This window comes from Zophobas morio, unplaced genomic scaffold (assembly GCF_036711695.1).
Source record: "Zophobas morio isolate AGI-343-1 ecotype UQ-CSIRO unplaced genomic scaffold, CSIRO_AGI_Zmor_V1 ptg000002l, whole genome shotgun sequence".
NCBI classification, from domain to species: domain Eukaryota; kingdom Metazoa; phylum Arthropoda; class Insecta; order Coleoptera; family Tenebrionidae; genus Zophobas; species Zophobas morio.
In genome coordinates, this window is record NW_026972107.1 from 15,352,712 (window position 1) to 15,372,313 (window position 19,602).

The 19,602-nt window shown below is 33.0% G+C and overlaps 2 long non-coding RNA genes across 2 annotated transcripts; both read right to left on the reverse strand.

The window, feature by feature from the left end:
* Positions 1–15,573: 15,573 nt before the first annotated feature.
* Positions 15,574–16,228, reverse strand: LOC135146653 (uncharacterized). Its single transcript, XR_010278200.1, has 3 exons — positions 16,094–16,228; positions 15,952–16,039; positions 15,574–15,895 (listed from the first exon to the last, which is right to left on the reverse strand). It is a non-coding gene; the product is annotated as an uncharacterized LOC135146653 (long non-coding RNA).
* Positions 16,229–16,419: 191 nt separating this feature from the next.
* On the reverse strand, positions 16,420–17,942 carry LOC135119381 (uncharacterized). Its single transcript, XR_010278208.1, has 3 exons — positions 17,633–17,942; positions 17,396–17,570; positions 16,420–17,339 (listed from the first exon to the last, which is right to left on the reverse strand). It is a non-coding gene; the product is annotated as an uncharacterized LOC135119381 (long non-coding RNA).
* Positions 17,943–19,602: the final 1,660 nt, after the last annotated feature.

The following is a 19,602-nucleotide window of genomic DNA, read 5'->3' on the forward strand; positions in this document are numbered from 1 at the left end:
TTAAAAGTCAAATTTGTGTCCGAAGCTCCGTGGTCCGAAGCCATATTTTTAATAAATATTTATTTAATAGCTAAATAAAATTTCACCGTAATAAGTGCAATCATTTTTGGGGATTACCTATGAATATGTGATGTGAATCAGACGTCAGAAGACCTACCGACGGGAACGAAAGACGCACAGTTTCGTGCTCAACACATTGTGAAACATGGAGAAAACATTTGATCAGACGTCAAAATGCTTCGATAACAACACTTCCTGATCTTACACTCTAGAAGTAAAAAAACCGCAATGTTCTTCAAAATTTTGGTATCAAAACTTCAATAAAGTGGATTATACAAAAGAAACTAACAATATCATGGACTCAAAAGAATTTAATTCCATGAGCCTTTGAAGCCCAACATGTATAAGTAGACGCCTAAATGAACGGCAAATATTTCAAACAAGAACGTTGCAAGATTTCATTGTTTTAAAACACCTCGAATGACATAAGTTTCAATTGTGTTGCGATAATATGAAGTATAAACTGCAAGAAAAATGCGCTATAAGTTTTGTAACTTTTGCAGCTGACGCAATAAAACGAACCCATTGTGATCCATCTTAATCATTCCAAGAAATAACGTGACATCTCTTTGCCTACGGTCTTTATAAAAGTGGGCATGAGATTTATTGTAGCGCAGTTATTAAATGTGAACTATTTAACACAGTTATTGAAGATTTAATGTGAAGATTTTAACCACATGATGTACCGACTCCGTAAAACTTACGGATTTTTTCAGATCTCGGAAGACAGCTGGAGGAAGAAAGAAGCGTCAGTTGATGAATGTCTTATTTCACGTTTTATTAACTATTGAGGTTTCGGATTTTCGTCCGACCTGCCTACTATCGACATATGTTTGCACAACTTTTGATGAGGTATATCACGGGTTTTGAAATAGTGACCCCTAATGTTGTTTGTTTGGATATCCCCTATACAAAATTTGAACACATTTTGTAAAGCGGACGGCACATTTTAAAAAGACAAATAAATGTGTTATTCGAACAAGTTCGAAGACAACAGATCGACAATAGATCCGTGACAGACCTACTGTCAATCCACTTTACGTTCGAGAAGCAAAAAAAATCTTTTTACTGTTGCAAACCATCTGATTGTTCTAAAATAAGACTGACTAAGTATTTGCAAGAGTAGCAAACTAATATATAGATTTTAAATTAAAAATAATGTTTTTTCAGTTTTTGTTCTACTGCAAATTTGCAACCCACGTTAACAGCTACAAAAACAATGAACGTTATTGAATAACAACTTTATTACTTAGTCATCCTAGTAATTAAGATCGTTATCATTAATCACATCTTCGTAATTAGCTTATAAAAAATTGCAGTGAATACACAATAAGCCGTTACGGTAACTTTAGACCCGCCCAACGCCCAACACAAGATGCACAAGAGGAGGTAATGTAAAACCGATATTATTTTTCAGTGTGTTAACTTGATCCAAATTTGGCAGGTGCAGCCCGCATGGTATACGGCACCCAGGGTACAGATCAAAGGGGATGAATTGGGCTTTGTAAGAGTCCCGCCTAAAACACTACTGTTAAAAACACATATAAGCGTGACAGATGGATTAAAATTTGCATAAAAAGGGCGTTTCTTGTACCCGCATACAAGTGAATACGTGTTTGGCCCGTGCCGGATTAGATTCAAACGTTTGTAAATGCTACAATGTCGTAGCCAATATGCAAAGTTATTAGCGAACGACTTAGTTTGAAAGGCGTTGCAAGGTTTTGCTAACATGACTACAAGACTTCTTTGGCAAAATGAGTTACCAACTACTGGTGCTATTAATGTCAATTTTAAAGCTCGCCAATATACGCCAACGAAGTTAATAGTTTTGAAGTGTTTATTCCCTATGCGGTATCTTCGTGAGCTTGTCTAGACGTGTAAAGCTCGTTTCAAGCTCCACATTGCTTTAGCATTGCTCATCACCGCTGAACAGGTAAATAAGAAAAATCAAACACCGGAGAGGTGTACGCCAAGAATGACTCACTTCTAAAAGAAACAAAAAATCGGTTAATGACATAATAACGTTGCGTTTTTTTTGTGTTTGACATATAACGAATCGGACACAATCATATCGCAAAAATAAAATATGACTGTATTACCTTAAGGTAAATATTTACTCGTATTCATTTATTTATCTTGGTGTGGGTTACGCTGGCTCACGTGAGGCACGAGTTGGTATTCAAATAGTGTCGTCTAGATTAGCCTGCAGTTTTTAAAAGGAAGTTGCATTCCAGCAATTTAATTCTGATGCAATAAGTTGCTTTATTTTTTTTAATAAACAGGATGTAATTAATTATTTGGTGGGTAAATAAAACGATAATTTTAATCTTATCTGTTGGATTGTTTTAGTTATTGCGGATGTTGTAGTCTTGTAGTTCATCTACGTTTCGGAAATTTACATATTGGCGAACTGTCACTTGTCCGATTAATGTAATTAGTGGAAAATCACGTTCAGGTTTGAAATTGATAGGGTTTGCTGGATTTATGTGGTTAGCATTTCTCATTTGTCTAAAAATTAATTAAAATTTCAGGGTTAAATTAATGTGGAACACAACATGAACACCATATTTTACGATACAGAGCCAAACTAATTGCTTTACAATATTGGTTTTTCATTGCAATTTATCAGTTTCTGATTAAGCATTTAATTAAAATTTTTGCTACGCAAAATGTACAGTGTGGTTCTATATTTCCAAAGACAATCTTCTGTTAGAATTGAAGGATAACAACTCCAATCTTGCCTATGTTTGTGAGTGCCAACAAAGGAACTGCTGAAAAATATACTTTTAATGTAAATTACATTTTAAATAAAACACAAAACCAACAAAATGTAGCTGCCGATAGTCAAGTTAAGTTTAAGCAATGATTAATCCGTCGATTACAAATTGTTCTAAAGATAAAAATGAGTAAAAGTTTATGAGTCAGTAAAAACGTTCCAATTATACTTAACAGCAAAAGGTTGAAGAAACTGAAATGCTAACAGAAAATTAAAATTGTTGAAGAGAAAAGAAAATTTTGCAAAAATCACAAAAAGACAGGGTTATTCGCTTAATTTAGAAAAACGTTGTGATGTTTAAACTGTACAAGTTGCAAACTTATCTTTTAGATTTCGGAGTAACAAATAGTAACCATATTTTGTTCAGTTTTTTTTTGTATATTTCTTAACAAGTAGCTTTAAAAAGTATCCTGCAGTAACTTTATGATTCTTTTTTTATTTCATTGTAATGTAGGCTGGAGTATAGTAAGCACCGCTATTCGTTAGTATTAAAGTAAGGTCTAAAGTAAAGTAAACAGCAAAATAAAACAAGAAATCGACCACAAATTTATGTATTTTTTATTTTTTTCAAAAATCAGAAGCTAGAAAAAGTAAAGGACTAAATTAACCAAGTGCATCTTATTATGTGGTACTTAAGAGATCCTTAAAATTTTCAAAATATTAGAGATTTCATTTTTTCAGTATAATTCTGACACCACTGATAAAATATTTGAAAAAAAAATGTAGATTACAAGGTATGATTATAACAACTACATATTTTTTAACAAAGTGCAGATTTTTGTATAGTGTCAAATGTTTCTACTAAGCAAAAAATTGGCCTAAAAATTTGCAAAATTTATTTTTGTTATCAAGTTAAAATAAAAATACATGTTCTTAAACTATTAAATCATAATTAAAGAAGTATGCTGTGCGTATGTTATAAGTGAATTTTTCTCAATAAAATTTTGTGATGAGTTCATCAACATTTTAATAGATTCAGCCATATAATAATAAGTTTTTATTCAAAAAAAAAAAGAAACAGAAGAAAAGGAAAAGATAAAAATATGGGCGAAGTCTAGCATAAGCTATTCTACTTAACTCACAAACAAGGAAATATTTAAAGTGCGAATAACTACTTAATAATAACAATAATAACAGTCAGTGATATTTTATCCCAAAAAGAATTTTCTTTTTATTTCTTTACGAAAATTTATATCAATTTTGATTGGTATAATATGTAAATAATAGTACATAGTAGTGTATCCCTAGTGGGAATCTTATTAGGCCTGTAAGGCAAATAATAAATTAAAATTATTATAATAGTAGTAGTATATTTCCAGTATTCAGGAAAATGAGTTAAGTCGTTTTTAGGTTAATCAGTTACTCCATTCATTAATTTTTTTGAGATTTTTTTCAGTGGCGGCTCGTGACCTTTTGAAATGGAGGGACACAATTTGATTGTTGAATTAAATATGAACATATAAAACAGGCTGTTATTACCAATTACTCGACGAAATTGTGTGACGGAAATAAATACAAAAATACATTCAAGAAAAGTAAAATAGTACTTGTCCACATACTTTTGGTTTTAAATCATTACAGAGAAGACACACCAAACAAAACAAAATAATTTATTATTTTTTTCACAACCGCACATCCACAAAAATTTACCATGCTTGTTATGTCTGTTAAGATATGTATGAAAATTTTTCGTTTTGTCATGAACACTTTTTTTTATTAATAAATCGGGGGTGGCTTTCCCTAAAATTTTACCGTCGTAAGACAGAGGGCGATTTTCTATTAAATATTCAACTGAATTTATTATTTTTATTTAAAATCAAACAAATTGACTCGCGCAGAATTAAAATGAACTCCCGCAACTCATGCGAGTTACTGGTAGTGATCACTGTTCGATCAGGACCCGATTTCAGCAGAATGCCGCGACTAGACGCACGGTTTCCATGGCAACGGTTTAAACAAAACGTCTAAATGAGGCATGATTTGGTCTCTGCTTTTATCAACACTTCAGTAATGTATCACATATCCAAGACACAACATCTTTAGATGTAAGTTTTGATTCATTTTGTACAAATGGGGCGAGATAAAATTTTTAAATATTCACAATTACTATTTTGCTATGTTGTGTGTGTTTGTAGACATTCTAGTTTTATATTATATAACCAGTTCTAAAAAATATAGCGTGAACTCATAATATGTTGCATATTTTGCTTGGATTATGTTAAGTTTTGTTGACTGAATGAGTTATGATGAATGAATGCTACCCTGTGTTCCAAGGTGGGGGCCTTACGGGTGGAGAGGGGTGAAACAGGCTCCCCCCAGAACCACTAATAGCAAAATAGTGGAACGAAAAAATTAAAACTGAGAAAGGAATATTTGTACAAAAGAAAGAAAGTAGAATGAGATTAAAGGAAAAAGTGAAGGAGGCCAAGGAAAAAAGTTTGGAGAGGTTTACAAATACATTACAAATGAAACTCAAGGAAACTCAAAAATACTGAAGGTTTAAGATAAAGTCAAGATAACCAAGGGGGGTACAATTTTGTCATGCGTAAGAGTGGTAACTAATAACAAACCAGGAAAAAAATGGTTTGAATACTTCAATGATTTGCTGCGTAGGCGAGAGATTAAATGGGGAGAGCAAGATAAATCTATCTTGGGCAAACAGCAATCTAGAAGAAGATGAAAATAGATCGTATGGGGAAGCGATGAAACTGAACGATTTGAAAAATGGCAAAGCGGCTGGTGAAGATGAAACGAAATCCAAGATCCTCAAATTTACTGAATAAAAGGACACCAAGAAGGAATTATGATTTTGGAATGAAATTTTATATGCAGATTAAGGGTTCTCAAAATAAGAATTCATTAGAATTTCAATGCTATCTGTCTAGTAGTTTTTACTTCCCGAGCGTAAGCAAAGGAAGTATTGTAATCGAGTCCGTCGGTCGACTCTCTACTTTTACGTTTTCTCGATCTTTCATGACCCCTAGAAGACGAAGAAATAGGTCTCCCATTTCCGTCTGTCTGTCCGTCTGTCCGTCTGCCGTCCCGGATTTTTATTAGACAGATAATCTCCGAAAGTACTCGACCGATTGTTGTGAAATTTTGTACTTATATTAAGAATATCATGTAGATGGTAAAACGCTAACCAAAATTTGTCTAATCATCCCCACCACTAATGCGATGACGTCACTTCAAAATTGTACATAGTAAATGGGTTTTCAATTGTATAAAATAACATAGTCCTACACATGTAGTTTACAACTCTGAATCGACTTTTCACCCGAAACGTCCAGATTTTTGGAAAAAAAATCAAAATTATAAAACAACATTTTGAAATTTAATTTTTAATCTGCTAACCAGAATGCTTTGAAATGTTGCAGATGTTTTAAGGCTATAAAGAGCATCATAAATCTTTAAAAATTAATGAATGCGTAAATTTATTTTACTGATTTACTCAGAAACTACAAAACCGAATGCTTTGAAATCTTGCAGATGTTTTAAGGTTATAAAGAGCATAATAAATGTTTAGTCAAAATATATTTGCTTATCCCCTCCAAAAAATTGATGACGTCAGCTCGAAAGTTTGCCGAATAAATCCTATCTAAACTGTAAAAATATGATGAGTCTGTACTTGTAATTTCTCACTCCATTCATATTTTTTGGATTTGCATATACAGGGTGATTCAAAAAAATTAATGAAAGCGTAAATTTATTTTACTGATTTACTCAGGAACTACAAAACCGAATGCTTTGAAATCTTGAAGATGTTTTAAGGTTATAAAGAGCATAATAAATGTTTAGTCAAAATACATTTGCTTATTCCCTCCAAAAAATTGATGACGTCAGCTCAAAAGTTTGCCGAATAAATTCTATCTAAACTGTACAAAATATAATGAGTCTGTACTTGTGATTTATCACTCCATTGATTTTTTTTTGGATTTGCATATACAGGGTGACTCAAAAAAAATTAATGAATGCGTAAATTTATTTTATTGATTTACTCAGGAACTACAAAACCGAATTCTTTGAAATCCACTGCGAAAAAAAAACATAATAGGCATGCAGTCGTCACGTTTCCGACAGCGAGGGAAGTACTGTCTAAACTCTTTAGACCAATTTTTTTCTATGCTGAAGAAGAACTTATCATGGTATGCATGGCTCATTTGACCATTTCCATAACATTATTGCGTAGCAGTTGAAATTTTAGACATATTTGAGACTTTTAGAGAGGTCGAATAGTCGATCTCCAGGAAAAGGAATTATCGTTTTGCCAAATCACGGTCCATTTAAACAGGATCGTAACTATCACCTGCGATAGACTATTATTAGGCTTGATCCCAAGACGAAAGAGAACACCGAACCATCAGTTGATCAGTTTTCTGTTAGATCCGAACTTAATTCCACCCGGCTTCCTGCCCGAGAAGTCGATCCAGTCCTATCTCTTCTGCTGTCAGTCGGACTGGACTAGAGAGGTTGATCGCGAGAATTCCATTGATCTTGTCTATTTAGCGTTTGATAGGCTCTCTAAACGTCCATTGTTGTATGAACTTCAGCGTCTTGGCAGGCTCATCAGGTGAATTGAGTCATTTTTGAGTGATCGCACGTTTTCTGTAAAGGTAGATATCTCTCCTAGTAGGCCCGTGCACCAAGTTTCGGTGTTAAGACCACTACTTTTCTACTTTACATAGCCGATTTAAAGAATATTTTAGATCTTGACATAATTTTCAAATGGTCGCATGACTGGCTTCAGTCTCTCAATACCAAAAAATATAGAGTTATATGTTGGAAAATACAATTCGCAACTGATCAAAACGGAATGTTGTCGAGATTTGGGTGTTTTCACAGTCGGGCGGGTACCAAACACCAAGGGGCGACAACGACAACTCACTCGCATAGCTAGAAAACAGTTACAGAAGAAACACTTTGCAAAAACATAAAAAAAAAAATCGGACGGTAGACAGAAGGACAGACAGACAGACAGACAGACAGACAAATGGAAACGGGAGACCTATTTCTTCGTACTCTAGGGGTCATAAAAGGTCAAGAAAATGCAAAAGTAGGGAGTCGATAGACTTGATTACAATACTTTCTTCGCTTACGGTTGGGAAATAAAAATAATGTCTTGATGGATTTTACGAAAGCTAGACCATCGTTGCAGAGCAGTGAATGATATTCTCCTAACATTTATAGTGTTGTTCAATTTAAAGGTCGATTTGTAGCTGATGTTGCCGTTGCAAGATGCATACATAGCCAAGGTATGCGTCGTTATATCATCCGTTGACGTTGCCGTTGAAACTTGGCACAGTGTTGGGGTGACGTTCGAGATGACCAATTTTTAACATTTTCAACTTCTGTACTGTAGCTTTCTGTCAGTACTCATACATTGTTAAAGATAGTTCTCGACGTTTAAATCAACAAGACTTATTGCTGTTCGTCTCAAAAAAGATTATGTTTCTTTTCACAACAAGAAAGGTAATAGTTATTTATGTTAAAGTACTCTCAGTTTAAAGTGGTTTTTATGTTTTTATCACTTCATTTTTACCCTACGACGGACAATATGAGTTGACTAACAAAGTACGGCCTTGCAAGGAACCGACCACTTTCTTATTTATGGCTAGGGATTTACTCCATCATCAGCTTCGACACAATGGACCTATCATAAAAACCATTTTAAAGTGGGAAGACAGTACAAGTGTTGAAAACGGTCCATTGCATTACGAACGGGAACACGGCTCGAGACGCAGTCGAGCGTTGTATGTGAGTAATGCAATGGACCGTTTTCACACGAGTATCATACAATATTTTTTGCGCTGTCTTTTTGAAAAATAATATTTTTCAATCGCCAAAAGAATAAATATTACTGAACCGAAATGATGTTGGCATTGAATTTATCACCAACTACGTCAAGAACTGTCAACAACGTAAGCCACTGAGTAGTGTCAACTCTCAAATTACTACCAATCCAAATTTTGATCAACAAATGCCCCTATTTAAGATTACAACTTAAATTGCACTTTTTTTTAAATTTCGAGCCACTTTTTGTTATAACTAAACTTAAAATTTGTTAAAACTTGGTTAAAATAGTTTTTGCAAGGAAATATGGATTTTGCAATTATGGGGCAAAATCGATATTTCGTTACACAAATTTTCCATTTTACGTTTAAACACGTTTAAAATGGTAAATTTTTGTCCCCTACGTCTGCCAGCGAATGAAAACTTCATTACTATTTAGATCAGGACATATATGGGTGGGGCCTTAATCTTTGGCTTTAATTTTTTCTTAATATACATGGTATTCTTTGAGTAAGGTGATACTCACAAAAATACCTTACATGGTAATTTCTTGTAGAGAAATCATAAGAATTTTGCATTTAAATTCAGCTCCTTTGGCTTTCGACGATTATTAAAAAATCATCACAATTAAGATAGGGCGGGTGGGCGGGGATTATATTTTGTTTTGTTAATGCTTTATCATTTATACTACATTCATATTCTTAAAATTTCACAACAGTCGGTATAGTAGTTTCGAAGATTACCTACTTAATTTCATCGCTTCTAAGGTCAGTAAATACTATATGTTTTTTATAATGCTTGTCTAAATAACTACATAGATAACTCGTTTTGAAGATGTACCAAATTGTTTCACAGATTATTCTTTTTAAACTTCCTCCGAAATTGGCTATTTTAATAAACATTTATTTTATCATGTTTCCAAATCACGTCATCAACTTTTTAGGGGGATTAACACTGTGGTTAATGTTTCGGTATTTCCTAAATAAACACAAGTAATTTATTGAAATTTCAGCGCAGTTTATGATGCAATCGACATAAAAGCTTTTTTAGAACATGACAGTACCTAATGTGAAGACAGAGGTGGACTGTTAAAAGAGAGAAATATTTGATCTACATTTAAGGTGAACATTTCAGAACATCTTCGGAATATTTGACTGATTACCACATGATTTTTATACCATGTGTACATAAAAAATAAATTTTAGTATATTAATTTCCATTTGCTTTCTGAAAATATGAAAGAATAATATTTTTCCACTTAAATGTGGACAACTTTGCAATTTTGACAATGTAAACCAGAATTGTCAATTTTATTCCCGAGATAGCCTGTGGGTTTTCCATATTTTAAGTTTATTGTTTATTTATTCGTAAATGAATATCTTATGAGCTGCATTTCATTGTCCAAACTTTTTCATGATTGTGCATTTTTATTAGAATTTTGAAACTAACAGAGTTAAAAATGAAAAAATGTACCCCGCATGATACAACATTCAATTTGATTGATTTAGTTGCTGAATTTTCTACTGAGTGTTTTGGATACATGTATATACATACGTTTAAAACATTTCAATCAAGTTATTACTCAATTATATTTAAGTATATGTCGAAAACGTTTTACTCTGACCTTTACGTTTTTTGTTATCGCATTTAAAAAAAAATATCAAGCAGTGGGTTGTTAAGGTTAAGAGTGGGTATTGAATTTGTCAGCTAATCTTGTTTTGTAGAACTTAGCACACACTTTGATTATAACTTCATTTTCCAATCACGAGACTGCAATTATTGTTGTAATTCTATTAGATTGGACATGATTTGCATGAAATTAATATATATTTTTCTTTTTTCGAGCAATGGGTCGCAAATGTTGTCATCAGTTGCGTTGCATAAATTTTGTCTTTGATGGATTTGTATTGTATAGTCACTAAAATCCAAAATCAAAGTCCAAACTTCACCACAAAACAACTATTTTTACAAACAGTTACAATTGCTTAAAGTATAGTTATACAAATTGTACTTTGGTCAAGTGTCTCATATTAAACGTCGTGTAGTCATTGGTAATTAATTCGTTACTATAAAAAGTTTTCCCTTCCTACGACATTGCAAAAACTGATTTATTTTCTCAACGCATGATTTAATTATTATATAGTTAGTAAAAATCATCACGAACATTACAACTTATGCATTTTATGCGCTGATGAAAACCCACACGTGCATAATAAGATAATTATTATTCACGGTAATAAAATTTACGACACCTACTAATGCGTTACGGAATCATAAATTGAATGGTACTATTCGATTCGTTTTGCCATTCTTTCGTAGGAAGACGACGACAAACCTCACGTTTAGTTAATTAGGATCAAGGCTAAATTAATCCAGATTTTTGAATTTAACGTCGAGTTTGTTAATAAATCACCAACCATGAACCCACAATGGGAGTTGTTATTTAGTGGTTTCCTCGGCACTAAAAAGAAATACAGGCATTTTTTCGTCGATTAAAATGTATTTTTCGTGTTCACAACTCTTTTGCCTTTTTAGATGGCTACGCATCTCAGCGTAAATGAGCGGATGAGGTTTAGCGGGAAACATCAAGATATTATTGTTGCTCGATGGTGCTGCAAATCCCACATGCTTCCTACGTCCATGTTTTCAACGATATCATGCCCAAATTTGAGTTAGCATACGAACGAGAAAATACGTCCCACTGGTTTAATATTTGGGACACGCAGATTTTCTTAATATCTACCGGCCCGAGTTGTTTTTAATTTACAAATGTACGGGTGAGTTGTTTATAAACATTATATACGCGAGGTCAAACACATTAAACAAGTCCCAACAGGTTGAATCCAGTGTTTCGGAGAACATGAATCAAACCACATGAATTTCAACGAATGGATAAAATGCAGAGAAAGAATACCGATGAAAATTTTGTTGTATTAACGCTTGCGTTGTAAATTCATTTACTGAAAGTTTGTAATAATTGTACTAGTGGGTGAATATTTTAACGTGCATCTCATCATCAGTGATTAATTGAATAAAAATTTGAGCGCGAAGGTGATCATAATTTATAATAATTAATAATGATTCTATTTTTGTATAAAAATATAAAACTCTTACAATTCATTAATTAGTCATGCTGTAGTCATAAACGTGTTTGTATTAAATTATTTAATTTATATTACGCACAATGCAAAATGTGAACTCTGTGCATGAACGCCCTCGCTGCAATCACATTTTTCCAAGTTTTTTTTAAATAATTTATCTTTAATTTTATATTTAAAATGTTAATGATTTACTGTTGTGTATTTTGGTGAGCAAATTACACTCATAAAACTTTTTAATTATATAAATACAGGGTTAGTCACGAGAGAATTACTTCTGAAAATTATTTTTACGCAACCCAAAATACGAATGCCATGTACCATTTGATACTAACTGAATTTAAAATGAAATGATTGCTTTGAGCTTGACAATCTCATTTTGACAATTGTGGAAAAGGAGGTTACGCGAGTGTCCATGGTGGTACCGCAGCCAGTCGGAAATCTCCTCCGGCGCCGCTAATAAATTTGTCAGTGTGCCTCTTGATCTTTTGCAACCGATTAATCACGAGAAAATTATTTCTAAAAATTCCTTTTACGGCATTTTATTCAAAGGTTACAACACAAACTCAAACAAGTAAGTAAATAATTTAACTACTAATCTGTTGAAAATGTTGGGCATTTTGGGGGGATGCTACGGCTTTTTTGTAAATGGATGGCCGAAGAAGTCCAGAGGTTGTAGATTTGCACTTCGAAGAGGCTCTAGGTGACGCAGAGATGGCGAATTAACACAGGCACATTAGCGGCGAACAACATTGGTAGAGCACTTACGGCTTCAGTGTAGCCCAGATTGATCTGACTGTATGTCGTCGATCCAATGGGGCTCTAGAGGCGAGTCAACGATGAAACAAAATGTTAAAAATTAATTAACGTCAAAGTGACACTGCCAAAGTCAAAGCAATCATGGATTAGGCATTTCATTTTAAATTTAGATAATATCAAGTGGTACAGGGTATTAGTATTTTGGGTTGCGTAAAAATAATTTTCAGAAGTAATTCTCTCGTGACTAACCCTGTATTTGATTTCACATTTTTTCGATGTTGCATGGGTAGCAGAATACAAAAAAGCAGGTTAATTTTTTTATCTGTCGTCTGTTTGTCTGTGTGAGACAGATAATTTTTCGAACTACTAAACCGAATACTTTGAAATTTTAGTCGTACTCTAAAATTATCGGGACGACAGTAAATGGCTAACCAAAATTTGCTTACTCATCCCTTTCATAAAATTAATGACATAATTTCAAAATTTTGCTAAGCTTGGTTACCTGTTGTTTGTACCATTAAAAAATGCATTTATGGAATATAAATTGTATAATTGATATAAAAAACTACATAACGGATTTATTTAAAATTTGGAAAATCAGTGCCACTGATTTAATTAATGATCACAATACAATGATTAAATTTTATTTATTCAATTCGGTCAGAAAAATGATGGCGTTATATCAAAAAAAAAGGTAGAGGGAATAAATATCCACCAAACATTCCTGTTAGTAGAAGTCTCTGAATTTAGAAAATTGCTTCCCTCAGATATTTTGTAAACCCGTTTTTGTTTTATACATTATGAGATGACGGTTGTTTTAACTTATTTAAAATTTGTTCATCTTAGCTTTTTATTTAGTTAACTAGATGTAATTTCTTTAGCACGTTATCCACAGTATAATTTGAAAAAAATACAGTTTCGTTTTTGATAAAATTTGGAAGAATTTTATTTAGGGGCTTTTGGTATCTTTTTTTTAATGTAGAAACATTTTGGCGTTGTTTTTGAAATCATTTTAAACAAGTCTAGGAACCCCTCGTGTTTTGTTTCTGATAATATTTGAAAGAATTCTACTTAGGGACCCCTGGCGTCGGTTTTTTAAGAATGTAGATGAATCTTGGCATTATGTTTTGAAAGAATTTTAAAATCATTTTGCGTCCCTTCTGTGTTTTTTTTAATGTAGAAAAATTTCGGAAGGGCCAAGTGCCTTTTTTTCAACAATGTGAAAGAATCTTAGAATTCCGTTGGATCTTATTTTGAAGAATGAAAGAATGTGAAAGAATCTTGGGAGTCTCTGATGTTTTATTTTCTTAAAAAAATTTAGCAAAATTTGAGGGGCCCCTCGTGTTTTGTTTTTGATAAAATTTGAAAGAATTATACTTGCGTCTGCGTTTTAAGAATGTAGAAGAATTCGGGCGTTATGTTTTGAAAGAATTTTAAACACATTTTGGACACCCTTTTGTGTTTTTTTTTAATGTAGAAAAATTTCGGAAGGCCCAAGTGTCTTTTTTTTCAATAATTTGAAAGAATCTTAGGATCCCATTGGATCTTCTTTTAAAGAATGAAAAAATCTGAGGGACCGCTCGTGTTTTGTTTTTGATAGAATTTGATAGAATTTTACTTAGGGACCTCTGGCGTCCATTTTTTAAGAATGTAGAAGAATCTTGGCGTTATGTTTTGAAAGAATTTTAAACACATTTTGGAATCCCTCCTGTGTTTTTTTTAATGTAGAAAAATTTCGGAGGGGACAAGTGTCTTTTTTTTTCAAGAATGTGAAAGAATTTTAGAATCCCTTTGGATCTTATTTTAAAGAATGAAAGAATGTGAAAGAATCTTGGGATTCTCTGATGTTTTATTTTCTTAAAGAATTCGAACAAAATCTGAGGGATCGCTAGTGTTTTGTTTTTGATAGAATTTGATAGAATTTTACTTAGGGACCTTTGGCGTCCATTTTTTAATAATGTAGAAGAATCTTGGCGTTATGTTTTGAAAGAATTTTGAACACATTTTGGAGTCCCTTTTGTGTTTTTTTTAATGTAGAAAAATTTCGGAAGGGCCAAGTGTCTTTTTTTTAAGAATGTCAAAGAATCTTAGAATCCTGTTGGATCTTATTTTGAAGAATGAAAGAATGTGAAAGAATCTTGGGAGTCTCTGATGTTTTATTTTCTTAAAAAAATTGAACAAAATTTGAGGGGCCCCTCGTGTTTTGTTTTTGATAGAATTTGAAAGAATTCTACTTAGGGTCCCCTTGCGTCTGCTTTTTAAGAATGTAGAAGAATTCTGGCGTTATGTTTTGAAATAATTTTAAACACATTTTGGACTCCCTTCTGTGTTTTTTTTAATGTAGAAAAATTGCGGAAGGCCCAAGTGACTTTTTTTTTCAATAATATGAAAGAATCTTAGAATCCCATTGGATCTTCTTTTAAAGAATGAAAGAATGTGAAAGAATCTTGGGATTCTCTGATGTTTTATTTTCTTAAAGTATTTGAACAAAATCTGAAGAACCCCTCGTGTTTTGTTTCTGATAATATTTGAAAGAATTCTACTTAGGGACCCCTGGCGTCGGTTTTTTAAGAATGTAGAAGAATCTTGGCATTATGTTTTGAAAGAATTTTAAAATCATTTTGGAGTCCCTTCTGTGTTTTTTTTTAATGTAGAAAAATTTCGGAAGGGCCAAGTGTCTTTTTTTTTAAGAATGTCAAAGAATCTTAGAATCCCGTTGGATCTTATTTTGAAGAATGAAAGAATGTGAAAGAATCTTGGGATTCTCTGATGTTTTATTTTCTTAAAGAATTTGAACAAAATCTGAGGAACCCCTCGTGTTTTGTTTTTGATAGAATTTGAAAGAATTCGACTTAGGGACCTCTGGGGTCTATTTTTTAAGAATGTAGAAGAATCTTGGCGTTATGTTTTGAAAGAATTTTAAACACATTTTGGAGTCCCTTCTGTGTTGTTTTAATGTAGAAAAATTTCGGAAGGGCCAAGTGTCTTTGTTTTCAAGAATGTGAAAGAATTTAGAATCCCATTGGATCTTATTTTGAGGAATGAAAAAATGTGAAAGAATCTCGGGATAAAATACAGTGGCGGCAAAAATGTGTTTTATATTTATAGCGATTTATTAGAAAATTTTCTATTTACAATCCTGGCGTAAGAATTGTTCTTGGCGGGTATGCTTTTTGTCAGTACTTGTTGCTGAATGTGTTGCCTCTTCTGCCTCGTTCACATAAAGATCGGTGCATTTTTGTGTATCCAGATTGCTAATCAAGAAATAACCCAATGTATCATCTAGCTGTGGTTTTTTCAGGAGTAATCTGATATTTTGAAAATTTTCTTTGAAGGAAAGGGGGAATAGGGATGGAGGCGTATTAATCTTCATTATGACACCAAACCTCTTTCAAATTTTGCGTTGAGGAGTCTGTAAACAGTCACTAGAGTTCTTTGCTTTGTAAGTTACAAAAGAGAAGTTCATACTCGTCCTACTATTTTGCAAACCAATTCTTTTCACAGTAGAGGCACTATAAAGATGTAATTTTCATATCATATAATCTATCGTGGTCATCTGATTTCCGAAAAGTTTAATTAGATTGTCGAAATTTCTTTACTTAATACTAACCGAAGATGACGAGTAAGGGGAGATTTCCACCAAAATTTAGTATCACTACGAAGCAGACACAGTCAAAAAACTAGATGTCATTTATAGGAAAAAATGACATTTCAAGAATTTTGCAGAGTAACCATGGAAATGAGACGGAAATATGATAATTTACAGTTTCTCCAGGAATCTCAAACGAATTCTTTAAAATTTTTAGCAATTTAATGATGACAGAATAATAATTAATTAAAGCTAATGAAACCAAAAAATTAAATTCATAAAATCATATTTTATGTAAAAAAAAACCTAAAATTGGTTGAGTTTGACAGTAAATCTGTTTAGCTTGAATTACGTTAAGTGAAACTTACAAACGTTTTTTATTTGTATATTTCGTACTGTTGTGCGAAGTGTATTTTGAAGAAGTGGTCCAAGACCTTGATCAGCGAGTAAATTAGTCATTTAATGAAATTACTTAAATACCTACCGCACTTTTTTAAATCACGATATTTTAATAATCCACCTTAATAAACCAGATATTCAAAGAATGTCAATGTGAATCGGAAATCTTATTTACCTTTTGTATAATCAAGCAAGACGCACCTTGTTAACAAAACCCTACAAAGGCAGGAAATAGCATTAAAACCATGCCGCTATAGATTTATCGTATACGAATATGTGGTTTCCTTTCCTGAGGTAAACCAAGGTGTGTAGCACACACACTTCCAGCTGAATCTGGCTGCATCTCAACCATATGTAATTTCCTTCACCGGAAACGCGCCCACACATGGGGTATTCGATCCCCGGTGGAACGAACACTCTCCCCTTGCTCACCGGATCTTGTTACTTTTATGGTTTCCATCGTTTTTTCTGCATTAACCTTGTTAAGGTGAACGTGTTCTTAATGGTTAAATTTAAGAGAGAACAGATGGTAAATTATGAGATCTTGCCGTGAAATATGAGAAACAGTATGGCAGACGTGGTCGTGTACCATCGAAACATAAAAAAGTTAGCGGGGATTTCCAAATTTACTGTTTTATCAAACTGTACTCTGTAACAAATGCACACTTGCAGCGCTATTTTTCTTAATTATAGTGTGCTTGTGTTTGTAAGACTAATAAACTACTCTTGGATAGAGTGGTAAAACGTAGATATTAGGTCCAATTTCGTGTGTCTTAACTAAACGTCAAATTTTAGAATAACAAAGTAGGAATCTTCCTAATTAAGCATACATTTTTACTTTTCGAGTCATCAGTTCGCTGGGAAAATACTGAAATAAAAGGATTTTAGTAGATGAACTTTCCTTTCACTTGGGGCGTCACAGACCGTAAAATGTGAACGTGCAGAGTTCCCGTTTCCGTTACCAGCTGTCAGTCTTTCGTCCTTCATATACATAGATAAATTCATCTACATTCTTCTTAATTTTTTTTTTCAAACTAAGTACATACTTAATTACAAAAAGTAACCTCTGGGTGTGGTCCTTTTTGTGTTTGTATACAACCTGTAACACATTAATTAATAATCGTTGCAGTTCTGACATCAGATTTCGCTGTTGGTTAATACTCGGTTGTTATTTTGTATCTCCGATCATGGCGGGAACTGCTATCTGAAAGGGCACCTGTTGGGGGCTTGTTCTTTCATCTGAGAGGTAAGTACAACGAACTTCCGCACCTGGAAAGGAAATCACGTCGGGCATAACCACCGAAATTCAGGCAAGTGCATCGACACCTGCATTTAGATAACCGCGTTTCGCTTCATTTTACACGGAGCGATAAAGAGAAGTTTTTGGAAAAATAAACACACAACAAAATTTCGCGGTTTGTGGTTGTAGTTCTGTGTAAACAGATAAAGCAACATGCGTCCAATCACTTGTTTGTAGGTTGAACTATTGTATTATAATACAAAATAACAATAATGTATTGAAACAGTCATTGAACCATTCCGGCTGATTGTACTTGTTCTGAGAATCTTATAATTTTAAGTTAGATAACAATATCAATATCGCGAGAACAAACATAATAAATCAATAAAACAAGTTTATTTTAGATTTAATAAAAAGGGTAATCGGTTAGAGATAGTGAAAACAAAATAAATTATACCTACGTAGAAGAATTATTATTCTTGAAAGTACTAAAAAGTGTTCAATAAAAAGTTCTTCCTAAACAAGTCAACTCTACGACTAGTCCCAAAATTAATCATATAAATATTGTGATAGGGTCCATTTGACGAAAGATTAAAGTCATATTTTCTTGATGTTTTGTAGCATATGAAAAAGTACGTCTCCTGGTTCCGTATGTTTGTCTGTTGTCGATTTTATTAGACAAGTACCTACGCATATGTGTACCACGATATGCTTTTATACCTGTCATTTAATTTAGTGTTATTTTTAACTTTGTGTATATAGATTTTTGGAAAAAAACAATGTTTTATAATATATCTTAGAAACTATAAAACCTATTAAAACTTTGTTCAAGCTTTAAGGTTATCTTGAGCATGATAATTCCCTAATCAGGGATTTATATCTTAATTTATAAAATAACATATTCTTTATCTATGGTCTATGAATCCGCCTTGAGGTTTTCTCCGAGGCATCTAGATTTTCGCAAAAAACCCGAAATTATATAGGAAACTTTTATACTATACTCGTACAAGAAGAATATTCGACAGCTCATTGCTTACAAATTCTCGTACAGGCTCTTTTGTGTCTTACACTGTTATTGCTATGATCTATATTTTTACGACCCGGCTGTAAGCTAAGTAAGTATTGTATAGTTCCATCACTTGAACAGTATCTAATAAAATTTTATTAGTATTTCAAAGTTAACCATGAAGGTTGGACCCACAGTACCATAAATCACAAATTCAATGCAACTCTGGATGTTTCTAGCCCACTATACACTGGCGGCACGCTCCTTTTATTGGCGTCATTATCCCCCTGGATTGTCCGACAATCCCTCAAAGTAGCGGTTGTAAAATTTTACTAGGTACTGATGAAGTGTAGAAACTTTAATAGGGTTAAATGTTTTCTCATAGCCCATAGAGTACAAAAACTTGTGATTGTCAATATTGTGATAACCCAAACTTCCCGCTTTAAAATGGAGTCATGGATGGCAATACAATAGTAAGAGATATTTACAACTTAAAGTTGTTGTGTGCCGGTAATCTCCAGATGTTAGAAAGCAGAATAATCCAGGTTCGTTCAGGGACCATCGTTACTCACGAACGAAAATGGCCATTATTTTATGAGTACAACTACCTGCGAAATGTTCTCCTATAAATGCCGGTGAACTAGTGTGATCCTTAAATATTTCTTACGATTGTACTACTGTCCGTCTCGTTATTGTCAATAAAATTTTATAGGTTAGAATGAAATTTCCAAAACTGTACATGATGTTAAATTATGCCATTATCTAAGTGATTGGTTACTTAAAACGATTAGCTTTGAGAGTTTATATCGTGAACTGTCCCCAGCTTATCCCAAACAAAACACATAATAAATAAACACAAAATGCATCTAATTTCGCGAGAAATGC